The sequence below is a fragment of the Felis catus genome, chromosome A2 (genome assembly GCF_018350175.1).
Source record: "Felis catus isolate Fca126 chromosome A2, F.catus_Fca126_mat1.0, whole genome shotgun sequence".
Lineage (NCBI taxonomy): Eukaryota > Metazoa > Chordata > Mammalia > Carnivora > Felidae > Felis > Felis catus.
The window spans coordinates 163232940-163248185 of NC_058369.1; the positions used below are offsets into that span (position 1 = coordinate 163232940).

At 54.6% G+C, this 15246-nt stretch overlaps 1 protein-coding gene across 4 annotated transcripts in view; it reads left to right on the forward strand.

The window, feature by feature from the left end:
• The window catches only part of AGAP3 (ArfGAP with GTPase domain, ankyrin repeat and PH domain 3), a 54784-nt gene that overhangs the window by 6979 nt on the left and 32559 nt on the right, over nt 1-15246 (forward strand). The gene's annotated exons all lie outside the window — the stretch shown is intronic.

Sequence of the window (15246 nt, forward strand, 5' to 3'; positions counted from 1 at the left end):
GCTTGTCCTCCTGGTCTGTTCTCTAGCTGTTCTCTGCTGTCACAAATCAGTCACAGAGGAGCTGATTTGATATTATTGGCATTTCTCGGCAAAGGTGGGATTTGTGCGTTTGTGGAAAAGCCTCCACTGGTAGAAAGGGAGCCCCTGCGTTCATCTGTTCATCTGTTAGTGTTCATCTGTTCATCTGTTAGCTCCCTGTCGGGGACTCGGGATACTTGGGGTCTCATTCCTGCCAGGCTGTGACTGGCAGGTCACTCCTTGCTTGGCCTTTTTTTTTTTTTTTTTTTTTTTATTTTGGAGAGAGAGAAAGGGCACGAGCGGGGGAGGGGCAGAGAGAAGGGAGACTCAGAATCGGAAGCAGGCTCCAGACTCTGAGCTGTCAGCCCAGAGCCCGAAGTCGGACACTTAACCGGTTGAGCCACCCAGGCACCCCACTTGGCTGCTATTTTAAAAGGCTGCAGGATGGGGCACTTGGGTGGCTCAGCTGGTTAAGCGTCCGACTTCGGCTCAGGTCGTGATCTCGCGGTCCGTGAGTTCGAGTCCCGCGTCGGGCTCTGGGCTGACAGCTCGGAGCCTGTTTAGGATTCTCTGTCTCTCTCTCTCTCCAAAACAAATAAACAAACTTTAAGAAAATATAAAAAAAAAAACCATTAAAATGCTTTTTGTTGTTGTTGTATTTCATATTCAGTTGATTACCAGTGAGAGCGTTAAAAAAATTTCTAGGTCATTTGTATTTTGTTCGATTCCGTTCGTATCCTTTGTTCATCTTCCTCTTGGTTCCTTCCTCTTCATACTGCATGTCAGATGGTTTTAATCTCTTAATGGAGATTTTTCTGAAGTGAACGTTTGTGTGCCTCCATCTCTCAGGCAGCGCCTGGGCACCCCCCCCCCAACCCTGAGCCGGGCTGACCAGGCTATGCTCTGGGCGCTGAGAGCGGCCCCACACCGCATGGCTTCAGAGGGACGTGCCTCTGTTTTTGCGCCTGTTTATAGCGGGTGTTTTTCTTTCTCTTTCTTGTCAGTCGGCACCCCTCCTTGACACTGTTGGTGAGCCCGCCTCCAGTGGTTTCTCTTTTGCCTTTTAATTTGATGTTTTGATGGCTTGCAAACCCAGAGCCCAAGCTCACAGAGTGGGATTCAAGCCCAGCCATGGCCTCTTGGGGCGTGTGTGACTGTGTGAGTGGTGGGGCGGGCGAGACCAGGAGGTCTGGACCCCACTCGGGGCTCCCTCTCTTCCCTCTGCTGCTGGTACGTACGTTCCAGGGAAGGGCCGACGAGCTTCCCGGCCGTGAGGATTTTTTTTGTTAAACAGGCCCCTTGGGTGTGAAGGGGACTGTGTGGGGCACAGACCTGGTTCTGGAACTACAGTGCCTGGATTTGAATCCCAGACTGAACCAGTTGGTAGCTGTGTGACCTTTGGTGAGTCTCTTAACCTCTCTGTGTCTTGGCTTCCACGTTGTCAAAATAAGGTTAACAAGCACCCGTTTCGTCGTGTAGGTGTGAGAAGGAAGTCGGTTAATGCCTGCAAAGCTTTTAGAGCGGCACCATTCCCTCGGAAGGGCTCCTTGAGTGGCAGGCCCCGTCACGATTTCCAGGGTGGGGGTGGCGACTAAGTGAGGGCACGAGAGTGAGTGTCCGGTGCGCAGTGCCCGCGGCCTGGGGCTCCTCCTGTAGCTCGGACTCTGGAGGGGCGGAGATTGGGCGAGCTGGTATAGCCTGGCAGGCCCCGGAGCGGGGAGCCACCTCAGGATTTGTCCGAGGCTCTGGCTGAGGGGTCCAGACCCTGGACCGCAGTTTGTCACAGTGAGTGTCACATGGCCATCCAGCATGGCCTTCATTTGATTGTTTGCCTGTCGATTCAAGTGTTTGCTGTAATTCAGCACTGCCCAGTTACACATGTGAGTCCCACGTGTCGGCTGAAATCTTCAAGTAGCCATATTAAGAAAGGTTAAAAAAAAAAAAGGGCGGTGGGTGCTTGGGCTCAGTCATTTAAGCCTCCGACTCTTGATTTCAGCTCAGGTCTTGATCTTGGGGTTCATAGGATTGAGCCCCACATCAGGCTCCCCAATAACGGCGTGGCACCTGCTTGGGATTCTCTCTGTCTGCCCCTCCTCTGCATTCTCTCTCTCTTTCTCTCAAAATAAATAAACCTTAAAAATAAAAGGTAAAAAAACCCCACAAGGTGAAGTTAATTTAATATTTTTGATATTATATTTTATTGAACCCAGTATATTTGAAATAATAATCATTTCCACATGTGATCAGGATGAAAAATTATTAATGGGGTGTTTTACATTCTTTTCTCGTCCTGTCTTCAAGCTCTGCCCTCAGCACGGCTCCATTTGGACAGGCTGAGGGGGGAGGGCTCAGTAACCATGAGGGGGGGCCGTGGCCGTGGTGTTGGAAGAACATCTTGAATTTTAGCCCATAATAAGCAAAAGAACACCTGTTTGTTGTAAAAAGTGAATGCAGAGGGTATATCCTTTCGGATTCAGCTTTCTAAAGTATTGTACAGTAAAACCTTGGATTGCGAGTAACTTGTTCTGCGAGTGTTCCGCAAGACAAGCAAACATTTCTGTTAAATGTTAACTTAATAAACGAGGGATGTCTTGCAATAACGAGTCGTACGTGACCCCGAACATTGCAGGATCACAACTGAGCCAATGGTTCTTGAAATGCGCTTTGATGTGTGACCGCTTTGGATGACAAGCATGTTTCCGGAAGAGATTATGCTCGCAAACCAAGGTTCTACTGTATTTAAAAGTTTCAAGCAACCAGTCCACAGGCACGGACTTCCTGAGCACCTGCCACGACCCCGATGATTGATCGCCAACAGATCCACTGAGATCGCAAACAGATCCTACTGGATTTGCAGTAGGTTTTTGTCGCTGTGCGTTTTTCTTAAAATCTCAAGCGGCCTGCTGTTGTGGGAGCACCACCACAAACTTTTTCTTGTCACGGGGTCTCACGCACTCCTGCGGTTTTGTGCAAGGATGGAAGGGGGGGTGTGAGCCCAGGCCCCCCTCTTGCGAGATAAATGGGTGCGTCGGGGGCCCCTGGTGGGCAGCGCCTTGTTACCGGTGGGTTGGCCGCAGGCCTCGGTGTAGCTCACGTCACTTTGGTTTGGCCTCCGCATCCCATGCGGCTGCTGCTCGGCCCTCCTTGCGTCCCCTCTCAGCCCCTTGCCTCTCTGTTGCCTGGACCTGGAGGGTAATCCTGAATTTCGGGTGAGGGAAGAAAGGAGGGCGGGGAAGGGCCATGACACTTCCCCGGGCTCCTTCCGTCTCCGCAGGGCGGGCCCGCAGGTTCTCGAGTGCGGACTGGTGAGCTGCTGGTGGACGGGGTCACGTGAACGGCCCAATCTGTGGACTAGGTGGCCTTCTGCCTGTCAGCTTTACACAAGGTCAGACGGAGCACTGGCCGGGGAGGTGCACCCAGTCAGGGAATAGGGTGCTGATTGCGCGGCCTGGGGCACAGTCGGAGAAGGGCGAGCCCAGTCTTGGTGCCTTGCAGGCCAGGAGGGCGGAAGAAGCCACTGACCCAGGATTCAAGGTCACTGGTTAGCAGCCGGGCCTGGTTTGGCCTCCAGGCTTTTTTGCCTCATGGTGACCTCCTTCTAGCTCACAAGAGGAGAGGTGGCCTGGGCCATCCTGCTTGTCACCTCTCCTTCAGCCATGACCCATGGCGGTGGTGCCAAGATGCTACACGGAACCAGCAAATGTCACAATATTCTCTTTACTGTGTCTGGCATTTTAGGCAGGGGCTGTTTTTGTAGGCTTTCCTGGTTTATGTTTTGCCTTTAATTTATGGGTGTGTGTGTGTGTGTGTATGAATAGCGGAATATATATATTCTAGCAGAAACTTTGTAAACGTGTGTGCAGTTGGAAGACGTGTGGCACAGAGTAAAGCCCCCCATTAGCCCATAGTTCTCAGTTGGCTCCCTTGGTCTGTCTCAGCCCACTCTCCTCTTGTGGAAAGGAGGCGCCCCCCTGCTCCCTGCTCGGGGGTGAGGTTATCCTGGACCACACCCAGGAAGGTGTATCCCGTTTATTGCAGCAATAAATGCTAGGTTCCTTTTACTCCTCTGCTCTTCTAATAGCAGGAAGGGCCTGGATTCTTTGTCCAGAGAGCCACTAGGGAACCTGCGGATGGGGTGGGCCGGGCATCCCTTTGTGATAGCTTCGATGGGACACCTCCGAGCCAACCCAAGGAGACAGAGGCTGTCATCTCGTAGGCCTCTCATCGTCCCGAGCCTCGGCACTGTTGGGAAGGAGACCCTGTCCTGAACTAGGTTAATAGGTTCTCTTGTCATTTCCTGGGCCCCAGTCCCCCTGCCGGCTGGGGCCTCGGGGCTCTGCACCTTTCCCCCTGGACCCCGAGTAGTCTTGGGAAGAGAGCCTCATGGAGGTGCTCGGCCGGCTGGGGTCTAAACCTGGTCTGTCTAGCTCCAAGGCCCACCCTTCCAGTTTGAGGCCCTCGATCCTCACAGGGCCTAGAGCGGTTGGTGTTCTTACCCCAGCTGGCCTGTGTCATAAGCTGGTATCTGCTTCCCCTGTGGGCACAGAGCCCTGCTGTCACTTCCAGAGAATGCTTGGCCAACAACCAGGGGGCCTCCCTGCTCTGTAGCCAGCCCAGGAGCCCTGCTGGGCACTGGCGGTCCTTCAGGGAGCCTCCTAACTGTATCACTGTGCTCTGTCCCGCTCTGGGGCCATAGTGCTGCCCAAGGGGCCCTCTCCTGGCCGTGTGGGCCCCTGCTGGCCTGAGGAGCAGGGCCAAAAGTTGGGAGGCCATTTATGGTGGGGGCCAGGTGTCCTCGTTCTGAGGCCTGTGTCTTCTCTCTGGCAGGAGGGTCGGGAGGGGTCTCCCACTGGAGTCTGCGGAGCTGGCTCTCCGCTGGCTTGGGCCTGGCTCTGGACCTTCGTGGAGTGACAGCAGGCGGGAGGAGGCATGCCTGGTTCTCTGTCCTCCCTCTTGGAGTTCACGCTCCTCCCCGAGGGGTCAGAGCTGGGTCAGAGCTGCGAGATCACTGAAAACACGGGTGTCGTGCTTGCTCTGTATGCTTCTGACGGGTCCGCTGGCTCAGGCCTGAAATGCCATTCCTGTCCAGTAAGGAAGCTTCCCTGGGAAGTATGGGAGTGTGGCCCTGCCTCCATCAGGCCCGTGCCAGGCGGAGGTGGGGAAGGAGCCAAGTACTGGCAGAGAGATAGCCCTGAACTGACCTACACTGTGTGACCCTCACTGGTGGGTGGCTTGACAGGGTGACCGTGGGTGAGGCCCCGAGCAGAGGCCTTCCCTCATCTCAGCGGCCTCGGCTGTTCCGTTGAGCCGCCACCGAAGAAAAATCGTGTCTCCTGCAAGCGTGCGTGCCTCGGGCCGTGATGGGGTTTGTGCACGGTGACCTGGTGTGGAAGGGCGGCCGAGTGGGTACCAGGCAAGCCTGGCTGCTTTGATAGGCACGGCGAGACACTGTTTTACTGGAATAGTGGTTTGATTATGAAAATTGCTGGCGTAGTGTGTTTTTCAACTATTCAAATGTGCCACCCCACACTCTGGCACTTTGTGTTTGGGCTGCAAACGCGGCAAGATTGACGGCTCTTGCAGCGGTGCGGGGAGCTGCAGGGTTCTATGGGGTTCTACGTTAAGGGCGGCAGGATCAGATCTGGGATCTCGGAAAGAACGGTACTGAAAAGGTTAACTGGCCAATGGTTCTCCTTACGTGCCAGGCACCGCCCCGCGCGCGCGCCTCCTGGTCATTCTCTGGACATCCCTACAGGGTGAGTGTGACCCCCATCCTGCAGGTGGGGGCAGGGAGATGGAAAGACACGTGCCCAGCGTGGCCCCCAGATGATGGCGGAGGCGGGACCTGACCCCGGAAGGCTGGTCTCAGAGCCTGTGCTCTCGGCCAGCATATGCGGCTGCGCCATGAAACGGAGAAAAATTTTAAAACACGGGAGGGGGTGCCTGGGTGGCTCAGTTGGTTGAGTGTCTGACTTCGGCTCAGATCTCACGGTTCATGGGTTCGAGCCCCGTGTTGGTCTGTGTACTGACAGCTTAGAGCCTGGAGCCTGCTTCAGATTCTGTCTTCCTTTCTCTCTGCTCTTTCCCCACTCACCCCCTGTCTCTCTGTGAAAAATAAATAAACGTTAAAAAAATAAATAAGTAAATTTAAATAAAACACGGGAGAAAATTTAAAGAATATTATCTCTTCTGGGGATAAGAGGGATCCTCTTAAGCCAGATAGGAAACCTAGAATTTATAAAGGAAAAGACCTGACAGATTCCCCCCCCCACCCCCAGCTTTTTATTTTGAAAAATGACCACCACAAAAGGCATCGTTAACATTTTAACACGTGTGCAGGGCGCCTGGGTGGCTCAGTTGGTTCATGGTCTCACTGTTGGTTTCCGCTCAGGTCATGATCTCGCAGTTTGTGAGTTCAAGCCCCACATCAGGCTCTGTGCTGATGGTGTGGAGCCTGCTTGGGATTCTGGCTCTCCTTCTCTCTGCCCCTCACCTGCCTGTGCACTCCCTCTCTCTCTCAGAATAAATAAACTTAAAAACAACAACAACAACGTACATTTGCTCCTTCCTCTCTCCTCCCCGCCTCACATTCTTTTTGGCGATGGGAGCGGTCAGCAGCTGTCGACGGGGTGGTGCTTCAGCTGGCATCTCTAGCGCTGGCACGTTCTTCCACGTCACAAAATACCGTTGTCCTACCCGAGAGAATGAGCAAGAATTGTCTGACATCACTTGAGAGCTCACCCATAACTAAATTTCCTCAGTTACCCCCAGATACCTTCCGTAACCTTTTTGTCTTTCCAAATCGGGATGGGATCGGGATGGAACAGGATCCATCAAGATGCTTTTTTCCCCATCACGCGGCCTTTGAAGAGGCTGGGTCAGATTTCTTGTAGCGGGTCCGGTCCGTGCCCCGGATTCAGATGCTGTTGCTGGTTGGCTGTATCGACGTTCTTCCTCTCTTCCCCCCCTGCCCCCGCCCCTGCCCCCTCGTGCCGCCCAGGACCTGGAGTGAGGTCTGGGGGTTGATGAGATCCAGGCTAAACCCTGTTGACAGGGTTACCCCCTATTGTGTCACATCTGGCCCTGCTGTTAGTGATGCCGAGGAGGGAACAGTCTGGAGGGGCCATTTCCTCCCGTCCAGTAGTTGCAAAGTGGGCTGGGGCTTGAGCACCTTGGAAGTAAGCTGCCCGCAGGGACCTCACCCTCTCTGGGGCTGGTTCGCAGGCACCAGCGATCCTCGCCTGCATCGGTTGTGTTAGGGTGGCCACGGGCTGATTTTCTCAGGCGCGTGTTCCTTCTGCGAGTCCTAGCTGGCATTAATCTTCGATCGAGCAGAGCTTCGCCCCAGCCCGCCTCTTTTTATGATCGCTGTTTCACGGATTTTTGTTGTTGTTGTTGTTCAGACGTTCTAATAGAATCCATTACAAAATTAACAGATTTAATTACGTTTCTGTGGACTAGAGTAGGAGAGTTTGCTTGCCGTGTCCATATGCCAGTTAAATGCTTACGATGCCTGTGATACAGAGTTCCCGCGAACCGTTAAGAAAAAGATTTTTAAAATTCCAAAGACAAATGGGGAGAGCACAGGGCCAGAAAGACACTTCAGAGAAGAGGAGGTGAGCGTTGTTGGTAATCATGAAAAGATGCTTAACCTCATGAGTCATCGGGGACCCAGATCAGAGGAGTGAGGTCCTGGGCTCCCCTGTCTGACAGCGGGCGGCCAGCGCATAGCCATCGATGCTGGCCGGAGGGCCGCTGTCGGGCCGCCTCGCTCGTAGGAGATTGGGTCGATGAGTTGCTGTTTGGAGAAGCCGTCAAACACGATCCATTTACACGAAAAACTCATCTGCCTTTGAACACAACTGTCCTACTTTTGGGCCTGTAGCCCATGGAAAGAAACAGCTTGTAGTGGCTTAAAAAATTAAAAAAGGAAGCCACCAGGATGCCGTCGGATAGGGGAATGGTTGGATAAGGGTGGTGAGTATGCGCCGTGACACGTGAAGGTGGTAACAAACCAGGGTGAACGAGAACTGAGTCCACAGCGGGGGGTGTTACAAGAGCATTCTGGAAGCCGCTGGCACAGTTCGGTGCAGGGCTGGAGGCCCAGTCCTTTTGAGGTAGTGGGGGGCTGGATACTCATTCTGGAAACTTCCTCCCGAAGGAAAGGGACAGGGGGCCAAAAGCAGTTCTTGAGTGTGTTGTGAAAACGGTTTTATACCCTCAAGTAAAATTTTAAGGGGCGCCTGGGTGACTTCATCTCAGGCCATGCACGATCTCACAGTTAGTGAGTTCGAGCCCCGCGTCGGGCTCTGTGCTAATGGCTCAGAGGCTGGTGCCTGCTTCGGATCCTGTGTCTCCTTCTTTCTCTGCCCCTCTCCCGCTCGTGCTCTCTCTCTCTCTCTTTCTCAAAAATAAATACACGTTAATTTTTTTTTTTAATTTTAAGAAGATGGAAAGGGTACATTTGCTATATGTACTAGCCCTAGCTCGCTTTCTTATCTTGTGTCTCACCCAGAGCCGGGCTTGGAAGAAGGCTCTCGTGAGTCCTCGTTAGAATGCGTGGTGACCCCAGAGCAGCTGCAGATGTTGGGGCTGGGGGCTGGCCAGAGCAGGGCTTTGGGGGGCCGAGCGAGCAGCCAGCAGAGCGCAGACTCGCCTGTGTTTCTGGTGAACCGGCTTTCCTTTCCTCGTGCAGCTCTGACCCCCAAGCGTAACAGCCTTCTGGCTGCTTCCGTTTCATTTTCCTTTTACAAAAGTCGTGTGCTCCCTGTAAACGTTTTGGACAGCAGAGTGAATAAAACAGACATTTCGCAATTTTTTTTTAAATGTTTTTATTTATTTTTGAGACAGAGATAGAGCATGAGCAGGGGAGGGACAGAGAGAGGGGGAGACACAGAATCCAAAGCGGGCTCCAGGCTCTGAGCTGTCAGCACAGAGCCTGACGCGGGGCTCGAACTCACGGAGTGTGAGATCATGACCTGAGCTGAAGTCGGACGCTCAACCGACTGAGCCACCCAGGCTCCCCTGTTTTTTTTTTTTTTTTTTTAATGTTTATTTTTGAAAGAGAGTCTGAGAGCACATGCTCATGAGCGGGCAAGTGGGGGAGGGGCACAAAAAGGCAGGGACAGAGGCTCGGAAGCGGGTTCTATGCTGACAGCAGAGAGCCCGACTCAGGGCTCGAACTCATGACCTGAACCGAAGTTGGACACTCAACCGAGTGAGACACCCAGGCGCCCTGTTTTTTAAGCAACGTTTGTGATATTAACCCATTGACACGGTCACCTTGTCCCCCCCCCCCCAGGTTTGATTTCCCTTTAATTCTATTTTTCGTTGGGTACTTAGAATTTGTAATTGTTCTGGATTTTGTATTTTTACGTAGTTGGTCCTATTGATCCTTTTTCTGCCTGGAAATCCGACAAGCCTTGCTGCGTATTGCTTCCCGCCTCCCCCCTTCCCCGCAGCAGTAGCTGATGGGCGTCCCCTGGCTCCCCCCTTCCCCCCCTGCCTCCCCCGCCCCCCGCACTGTCGAGTGTGGGTAACCAGGGCCTTTGGGCAGTGAGGGGCGCGAGGAGGGTACGCAGAGGTGCCCCGTGTCCCTTCTGCATGTGGGCTGGCACGGGGCTTGGGCACCACCTTCGGGTGTGGGCAGAAGCGAGGCAGCAGGCACCCTGCAGGGCAGGTGGGGAGTAAGACACTCAGCTCAGAAAGCTTGCGCTCCCCCAGGGGAGGAAAGCATCTTCAACTCAGGAGGGTGTTCTCATGGACTCGTCTCCTTCCTGACCCGCAGCCCCAGCCTCTCTGTGGCTCTGTCTACGCGGCATGAAAGTCATATGGGCCAAGGGCTCATCAGCCCCAAACAGCCTCCCTTTGCCTGTTAGAAGTAATCATTCGAGGCGGCTTTCTCCTTTGTAAGTGCCACCTCTCTCTCTCTCTCCCTCCCCCCCTCTCTCAGAGGTGTAGCTCCAGAGCCTGGATCAGGCAGGCTCTGACTGAGGCAGTGAGACTGGGGCAGGAGTTAGTTTGGAAGGTAGGGAAGGAGGAAGTTGGGGGGTCTTTTTGGAGGGAGGGCCCTTGCTAGGGAGGGCAGGGCTGGTCTTGGCTGATGCGAGGACCCGGAACGGAAGACAGGCAGGGGCTCCCCGCAGGATGAGCTCTGGGCCCAGGTCGGCCCGTGTCTGCAGAAATCTGGCCGGGCCACCCGGCTTCGGGGCCAGTCAGAGGGCCCGGGTTGGAATGCCAGCTTCAGCCACTACCAGCTGGTGACCTCAGGCTGTGTGACGTCTGTGCCTCAGATTTCACATCTGTAAGTTGGGGAGATTAACTACCTTTCCCAGAGGGTTGTTGTGCGGGTCAGTGTGTGTGAGGTGCTCAGTGTGGCTTACTTGTGTTCAGTAAGTGGCTCTTATGATCAGGTGACCGGTGGTGTCCCATGTGGCTGCTGCCTTGGGTGTAGAGGGTACCGAAGGTGGCTCCACTGTCTGCAGAGCTGGCCTGTGTATGTCCAGGAGCCCAGGACCTGGTGAAGTGAGAGCAGATCAGATACTAGCTTCGACAGCAGAGACAAGTCCAGCTAGGGATGCTGAGAGACGGCTGCAGGGTCTGGGAACTGGCAGGGGTGGAGGGAGGTGATCTCCCTGTCCAGGCCCTGCTTTCAGTTACCTTTGACGGGAGCCCATGCAGGACCCCCCCCTCCCCCCACTGCCCCCCGCACTGGGCAGGTGTGGCCTTGGGAATGGGGTAGAGCCTGGGTCTCTGCATAGGCCCCACCCCCTGTGGAAGTTACCTGCCCTGCCTTCAAAATCTGTAAGGGGAATTCAGACACTTTTAAACTTCTGTTTAAAACTGGCCTCTCGGGGCACCCGGGTGGCTTAGCCGGTTAAGCGTCCATTTCTTGATATTGGCTCAGGTCATGATTTCCTCATCGTGGGATCGAACCCCTGTCGGGCTCTGCACTGAGCATGGGGCCTGCTTGGGGTTTTCCCTCTCCCCCTCTCTCTGCCCCTCCCCTGTGCATGCATGTGCCTGTTCTCGCTCTCAAAATAAATAAGCATTTTTTCTTTTTTTCCCCAAAAATGTTTGTTTGTTTATTTTGAGAGAGAGTGAGTGTGAGCTTGAGTTGAAGGGCAGAGAGAGACAGAGAGAGACAGAGAGAGAGAGAGAGAGAGGGAAAGAAAGAAAGAGAGAATCCCAGGCAGGCTCTGAGTCATCAGCACAGAGCCTGATGCAGGGCTCTGTCCCACCAACCGTGAGATCATGACCTGAGCTGAAATCAAGAGTCGGAGGCTTAACCCACTGAGCCACCCAGGCGCCCCAGTATATAAACATTAAAACAAAACTGGACTACCCAAGCCTTTCTTTTTTTTCCCCTTTAGGGTACAGTACCCCGCAGCCTCCTTTCCTTTGGGCCCCGAACTTACCCCTGTGCAACTGAGCTCCCTGGGCGGGGTCGGTGGCAGTGGGGCACCTGCTAGCAGTTCACTTTCTGTGGCGCCTCCATTTTGGAGCCGAATTTGTGCAATTATTATACTTCATCCATTCTTTCCTTTAGTAAGATACATTTTTCTAATTTTTTAAGGTTTTATTTATTTATTTTGAGAGAGAGAGAGTGCCAGTGCACATGCACAGGAGGGGCAGAGAGAGAGAGAGAAGGGGGGTGGACAGCAGATCCAAAGTGGGCTCTGTGCCAACAGCTGAGAGCCCGATGCGGGCCTCGAACTCACAAATCACAAGATCATGCCCTGAGCTGAAGTCCGGCGCTTGACTGAGCCACCCAGAGGCCCCAAGATATTTTTTTTTAAGTTTTTTTTTTTAATTTTCATTTTTTTTTTTTAAATTTTTGAGACAGAGACAGAGCATGAATGGGGGAGGGGTAGAGAGAGAGGGAAACACAGAATCAGAAGCAGGCTCCAGGCTCTGAGCCATCAGCCCAGAGCCCGACGCGGGGCTCGAGCTCACGGACTGCGAGATCGTGACCTGAGCCAAAGTCGGACGCTTAACCGACTGAGCCACCCAGGCGCCCCAAGATATTTTACTTTTGTAAAAATCGGGTGAACACAAATAAGCCCAGGCCCTGCTGCTAAGGAATGAAGATCTCATCTACTGACTGCCCTTGGAAGCCAGGGGACTGGAAGAAGCAGCAGATTGTTAGCTCCTGGGACTTGGGCCGGACCATTGCTCAGTTCTGAAGGAAGAGAACACTTTGGAAGACACATGAAATGTAGGAAACGTGTCAAAATTGGGATGGAAAGGCAAGGAGCCATTAGGAAGCACAGGCTGTAGTACGTTGTGAGTCTGGAGTCCCCAGTGCCCCCCCCCCCCCCAGGCGCTGGAACAAGGCAGCGAGGCAAGTGCCACGCCCCTGCCCCCGCAGGGTCCCAGGGAGGAGACGAGTTGATATGGCACAAGCACACTGGTTGGAAGGCAGAGGACTTGTCTGGGCAGAGCGCAGCGTGCTCGGGGCCCACGGTCCTCAGACAGCCCTGTGGCTCTTTCTCGGTCTGAGCGGGGGGAGCAGTATCTGTCTGGGTCTCTCTTAGGGTTTTAGGATGTGGCCAGGCAGAGAAAGGTCAGGAGGCTGGTCCGGGAGGTCAGGAGGGCGCACAGAGGTACTGAGCCTCGCGCAGAGTTTGTGGACAGAAAGAAAACGAGGAAACTGCTATCCAGTAGCTAGCTGGATGCTAGAAGGCCATTTCCAGGCTGGCCAACTGCCCCGCAGGGGGTGGTCTTGGGTTCTTCCCTTTGCCCCCAACCCCCACTTGTCCCCTTGATCCTCTCCACTTCTCCACGGGGTGGTGGGGGAACGCAGCCACTGGTGAGCTCCCTGAGACCCTGACCTTGGGCGATGGGGGCGGAGCTCCTAGTTCCTCCGTGCAACCCTGGGAGGGCCTGGGGACGGGAGCTGGCTTCTGTGCAGTCACACCTGCCTGGGCCCCTGGAGCCCACCGTCTTGGGTCTAGCTCTTGTCCGTCTCCTGGGCTGCCGTCACACGGCACCACAGCACATTCATTTTTATGGTCTGGAGGCCGGAAGTCTGAGATGCGCGAGTGGGCAGGCAGGGCGGTGACTCCTGTGATGGCACTCAGGAGGGTCTGTTCCAGGCCTCTGTCCTCTCCTCAGCCTGTAGACAGCCGTCTTCCTCCTGTGTCTCTGTACATCATCTTCTCTCTCCATCACCGCCCCCATGTCCACATTTCCCCTATTCGTAAGAACAGCAGTCATAGGGGAGTTGGGACCCACCCTACTCTGGTGTGACCTCATCTTGGCTAGTTACATTTGCAAGCACCCTATTTCCAAATAAGGTCACATTCCAGAGCACTGGGGGTTAGGACTTCATAATACAAGTGGGGGGGGGGGGGACAGCGCAGCCCATGACAGCTTTCATCAGGTGTTCAGAGAAAGACGGGATCCAGCAGGGCCCCGGGGATCTCCGAGGTCTGCATCTTGCGGAGAAGAGAGAGAGCGAGCTAGCAAACGGACAGGCCTGTGCTGATGTGTAACTGCTGGCGTGTCCAGTTAGGTTCCCGAGTGGAAGAAAGCTGGCACCAGTTGAAATTGTGCCTGCTTCCGACAGGACTCTCCACGCTGTCACTCAGCCGGCAGGAACGGCTTCCTTAACTGATCACCTGCTTTGCGCCAGGCACCGTGTCGGACCCTCCGCAAATCACAGCACTGGTCTTCTAGCAACGTCAGGGGGCAAGATGGGATTACTCCTGGTTCATAGACTAAAACCCGAGGCCCAGTGAGGTTCAAGTGACTGCGGACAGACGCAGCCAGCAGGGTCCAGAGGTTGAATGTGAACCAAGTTCTTTCAACTCCAGAGCCTGTGTCTTAGTGCACCCCACGTCTCTTGACCAGCAGTCTTTGCAGATGATTTGGGCTGTCATTTATCTCCTTAGCGGACTGTCCCAGCCAGGGACCGTCTAAGTCTGCCTCCCTCCTCACAAGGAGAATGAAAGTCAGGGTATGCAATTCGTGCTTAGCATGCATGCATGCATTCATTCATTCATTCATTCAACCGTTGCGTGTCTCCTGCGTGCCGGCCCGAGGTCTAGTGGGGGAGCAGTAAACGCAGCAGAAAAGCACCTGAGAGGGATGAGTGTTCCACGCACGCAGTGACGAAGCTGTCGCTGTGCATCTCAGTGGACAGTTCCTGACCCTTAAAGAGGGCCGTGTCCCCCATTACGGTAGGAATGGTGCGTTGTTGGGGAGGCCGTGGGCCAGCCTAGTCTAGAGTGTCCCCCTCTTTGCGGCCTCCCCAGCCCCCCACCCAGAGGCCCGCTCAGAGGGCTAGAGACCATCCAGCCGCCCGCAGCTCTGGGTGTGGCCCTCGCCGCTGTCCTCCTGCGGCCTTGTTCCCACCTTCCTGGGGCCTCCCTTCTCTGCGGCGCCCAAGCTGCAGGAAGATATTTTGCTGCCACCTTGTGGACAAGAAGAGCGTGGCCGATGTTGGAGACACCAGGGTGACTCTCGGACCCCTCCGGCCGCCGGAAGGAGCCCAGATCACTTCCTCCACTCACGTGCACCCTTTGGCTTTGAGCAGAGAGCTAGCCCTTCCTCCTCTCTGAGAAGGACGTCCTCAGACTCTCTCTGGCTGGGGTGGCCTCAGCCGGGCACGGCTGCCTACTTATCAGTGGGTCACCCCTAGCAAATATTTGAGCAGAGACTAGGTCCAAGGTTGTGTGGGATTCTCAGGCTGGAGGCTGCCCTTTCCTCACACCAGTGTTCGGTTTCTGTGCAGTGCCTCCCAGGTCACGCCGTCACAGGGGTCTTTCTCTTTCCAAACCCTGGCTCCCCGGGGTTCGTAATGTCGCAGGCCCAGGCCGGTTTACCTAGTGGGTCCAGCCCACCCAGCTGTGGATACATGTAGAGTCGGCTCTTTGTCCTTCTGATATTACCGCGCGTTTTCCGTACTGTCTGCTTCCAGGTAAAGTGTGTCCATTCTCTCCCCCACCCCCCCGCTCCCCGAGTGCACACCGCAGGCATCCAGGCATCCTGCGAAATTGTGTCTTTAATTCCCCCAGAAATTGCCACGGACTGTCTCACCCCTCAGCAAGAGTTAGCCTGGTGTTTCTGATGACCTTAGGACTCTGCGAACTCAGGAGGGCCAGCGTCGCGGGATTTCAGTGCTCTTCCCGTGACCCCAGCTTGAAGCTTTTTAGGAGGGGCCTCAGGTCTTTGGGGCTGTGTTTGCCACATCTCTTTGGAGCAGAATCTTGTCAGGCAGAACAC